Raw genomic sequence first — 4,785 nt, 5'->3', positions numbered from 1 at the left:
TGAGTGAGAAATAATAAAAAAAAGAAGAAGGAAATAAAATGAACAGAATATCAGAGAACTGTGAGATTCTAGCAATATTGCATATATACATAAATGAAGTTTCAGAGGAAAAGAGAAAGAGAGAAAAAGTATATTTAAAGAAATGATGGTCTAAAACTTTCTAAATTTAATAAAAAAGTAAATTTACACATTCAAGAAGCTCAATAAATTCCAAATAGAATAACTTAAAGAGATACATTATTAGATATGATAGTCTATCAAAATCCAAGACAAAGAAAAACTTGAAAACAGAAAGAAGAAGAAAAGACTTGTATAAGAGATGCTCAATAAAATGAACAACTGTCTCTTAAATAGAAACCCTGGAGGACAGAATGAGATGGCATTTTCAAAGCATTTTAAAGATATTTTACATTCCAAAAAACAAACAAGCAAACAAACAAAAATCAGAGATTTTTTCTCCAGCATATCTCCCCAATAGGGCATACAAAATAAAGTCCTTTAGTCTGATATGAAAGAACACTAGAACACTCAAAACCACACAAAGAAATAAAGAACACTGGTAACAGAATACACATACGTAAAAGTAAAAAAAAGAATATTAAAAAATTTGTAACACTTTCTTCTCCATTTAAAACATAATAGCATAAAGCAATTATTATGAAAATGTGTTGATGGACTAATAATATACAAATTAGTAATTTATATGACAATATTACAAAGGAGGGGAAGGAAATGAAATTATATTAGAGCAGAGCTTTTGTATGCTATTGAAATTCAGTTGATACTAATCCACTAATTTTAATCTCCTGAGCAACCACTAAAAAATACTAAAAATATATAATAAAGAAACCAACAAAAATTGGGGGATATGGGATAAGAAACCACAAATGACATTAAAAACAACTGAAATGACAGATGCAAATGATACATTACCAGTAAGTACTTTAAATATAAAAAGAAGAAACATCCCAATCAAAAAGGCAGAAATTGTCAGACTAGGTCATAAAATAATATCCAAATATACTCTTTATGGGAATATTAAAAGATATGATAGATTTAATATAGAGGGATGGAAAAAGATATATAATGCAAACAACTGCAACATATCTGGAGTGACTATACCAATATGAAGTGAAGTAACAAAAAATAGTTACTAGAGCTAAAGAGAAATGTTGCATATGAGTGTTGATAAAAGGATCAGTCCATCAGGAAAATGTAACAATAAAAATTATCTTGACCCTTGTCTTGCACCATATTAAAAAAAATAGCAAATATATCACAGACCTGTATATAAAACCTAAAACTATAAAAAGAAAACATTCCAACAATGGGAAAAGCTGTTAGATAGAGTACAAAAAACGTGTATTTATTTTATATATGATAACTAGAGACTTTAAATAACTTGTAGAGTGTCACATAAAATAATCTCAGAGAAGTCTTTTAATTTTTGCCCCAAATTTTCTTCTTCATTATTTTCTATAAACTTTGGTTACATTATCTCTCTTTCCTCATCTAGAATGCATTCCAACTCTACTCTTCCTACACTAATGTTATACATTTATTAAACTCATACCTTGTCCACATCCTAGGAAACCTTTCACAGTTGCCTAAATCTATATTGTCTCCCCGATCCTCTGAGCTGCTATTTTTTTTCTCTTTGGCAATTCCCATATACATTTTTGTTTAAAATGTTTAAAGCATAACCCAACTTAGCTAAGTTAAAGCATGAACTAATCTTTTTGCCTCTATGCATATTTTATAGTACTTCCTCCATAATTAATTAATAATGATAATTGATTAACCAAAATATTATTCATAGTAAGAATGACAACATCTTAAGGTCAGTTAGGTAAATTGTTCAAGAAAAATAGAATACCCGTTCTAAAATGGTGTATAAGAATAGTTTCTTCATGAGTCTTTTTAAAAGGAATAGGATTTAGAATTGGAAAAACCTGAGTTTGAATACTCGGACACACCATATAAGTTTACATGGTAGTCGCATTCATTATTTTTCTCAATTTTGTTATGTATTAAATAAAAATAATAAATGTGCCATTTTACCTCTTGTGATTCAAGATGTCTGAGACTTTTGTCTGGTTCCAGAAGAGGCAACGTAATTCAAGCCTGGAATCAATTTGAGATACTTTCTACAGATACTGAGAAATATTCAATTTCCACAAAGAATACTGAAATTGTATATTTCAAACCTTTCAGTTGCTGATGGACAAAATTTTCATAAAGTATCAAGAAGAAAATAGAGGAGACAGAGAGAGATATACAGAAAGAGAGAGAGATTTGAATTCATCTGCAGTCCAAGATCTAGCCATGTTTAAAACCCATTGTACCTGTGGTATGCCTGAGTCTCTTAAATCAATAAGTCAATGTAAGGATTTTCTCCTTAAACTGGATAAATGGGGGTTTCACCATGTGCAACACACAAATTCCTGACCAAAGCATACTGTCACTAAACTGTTTTGTGAATTTTGCTATGTAATGAAACTTTCTGCCATCAAATGTCATACAATAATTTTTTAGTCTCAATTTTTCATTTTGCTATTTTTCCCCTAAACTGTCTTTATTTTCATATTTCAACTGCGTCAGAAGTATGGCAAATAAGGAAACTACTCATATAATACAAAAGTCAGGATACTATATTATAACCTAACCCAATTTTCTCTCACAAACAAAGCAAAACAAACAAATAAAACTAAACAAAAAAACAAAAACAAAAAACAAAAAAACAAAAAAACACCAGATTACAGTATTGGTGCTTTGTCAAAATAATGTTTTCCAAAAGTAGAAAAAAAGTCCTTAAAATCTTTAGAACTAAGTTTGTTAACAGCATTTACAAACTATATTTATATAATAAATGCTTATTTTCCCCACTTATATAAAAGAAATTAAAAGTGCTAGAGACTTCAGTCAAGATGGCCGAGTAGGTAGATGCTGTGCTTGCCTCCTCTCACAACTGCATCAGAATTACATCTAAACTACAGAACAGCCATCACTGGGAATTACTTGAAGTCTAGCCAAACAGAAGTCCTACAACTGGGGACACACAGAAGAGGCCACCTTGAGACTGGTAGGAGGGGCAGAGATGTGAAAAAGTCTGGTTCCACACCCATGTATGGCGGTTGAGAACTGGGAGGGACATCTCTGCAGGAGAGAACCCTCCAGACTAGTGAAGGGTCCCAGCCCCACACCAGGCTCCCCTGTCCAGGGTTCCAATGCCAAGAAGAGAAGTCTCCACAAATACTGGCTGTGGAAACCAGTGGATTGTGGCTGAGAGAGACAGGGCCGCTGGAGTCACAGACATTCTTCTTAAGGGGCCCATGCACAGACTTACTTTCTGACAGACTCACTCACTCTGAGCTCTAGAGCTGGGGCAGCAGCTCAAAGGCACCAGGGACATATGGGGAGGAACTGAATTGTCAGGCGTCAGGGAAAGGTTCAGCTTTCTCCTAGACATAAGTGCTGGCAAAGGAAATTGTTTCTTTATTGAGCCTTCCACACTCCTGAAGTGCAGACCCAAGCAGCTGTCATATCCAAGTCTCTATCAACCTGGCTAACACTGGTTGCCCTGCCCAGGTGATTTTCTGAGACTTGCTCCAGCTAACTCACAGGCCCACTCAAGACACTTCTAGTGGCTTTTCCATTACAAATGGCCTATCTTGACTCATGCTGCAGACTTTCTTAAAATCTCTCAGAGGTTCACAAATTCCAAATAAGCAGCATCTGGCCTCAGTATGCCCCATACTTCTTGCTAAAAAGCCTCAAGCCCAGCTCTAATGGCAGCCAGCCTTAGTTTCTGGTCTCTTGAGGCACATCCAAGCACAGTGTGGGTGGCGGCCATCTGGGGATTGCTTGGTGGCTCATGCCAGTTGGCCCCTGGCAAAGCACAAGCTGTGGCTAAACTTGGCCTGCAGTGGGGCCCCACCCAGGAGGCTCTGGCCTGCACACCCAGTGACAGGCTTCCATCTGAGCTGGAGCACTACCAGGGCCATATCAGAGGATGACACGCCTAAAGGGCAGACTAGGCAGGTACCAGAGCCCTGCTAAAACAAATCTTGCTCCATAGTCTCAGCTCCTCCACTGTAGTGACTAGCTAGTTATCACAAGGGTCAAGCTGTCTCATTGACGTGCAAACAACCACCAAGGTTCAACTACAACAGAAGGATACACACAACTCATACAAGGGACAAACCTGGAGGACCTGGCTCAGGTAACCAGGGAGACTATGTCACTGGGCCCCACTGGACACCTACTACATAAGGCCATGCTACTAAGATTGGGAGAAATAGCAGTCCTACCTAACACATAGAAACAAATACAAGGAGACTGCCAAAATAGAGAGACAAAGACATATGTCCCAAATGAAAGAATAGAACAAAATTCCAGAAAAAGAAAGAAAGAAAGAAAGAAAGAAAGAAAGAAAGAAAGAAAGAAAGAAAGAAAGAAAGAAAGAAAGAAAGAAAGAAAAAGAAAATGGAGACAAACAATGTACCAGATACAGAATTTAAAACACTGGTTTTAAGGATGCTCAATGAACTTAGGGGAAAAGTAGAGAAACTCAGTGAGAACTTTAACAAAGAGATAGAAAACCTAAAAAAAAGCAGTCGGAAATGAAGAATACAATAATTAAAATGAAGAAAACATTAGAGGAAATCAACAGCAGATTAAATAAAGTAGCGGATTGAATAAGCAATTTAGAAGATAAGGTAGCAGAAAACACACAAACAAAGCAGCAACAAGAAAAAATAATCCAAAAACATGAGGATGGTTTAA

The sequence above is a fragment of the Pteropus vampyrus genome, unplaced genomic scaffold (assembly GCF_000151845.1).
Source record: "Pteropus vampyrus isolate Shadow unplaced genomic scaffold, Pvam_2.0 Scaffold55, whole genome shotgun sequence".
Lineage (NCBI taxonomy): Eukaryota > Metazoa > Chordata > Mammalia > Chiroptera > Pteropodidae > Pteropus > Pteropus vampyrus.
Note: the sequence above shows the minus strand (reverse complement) of the source record.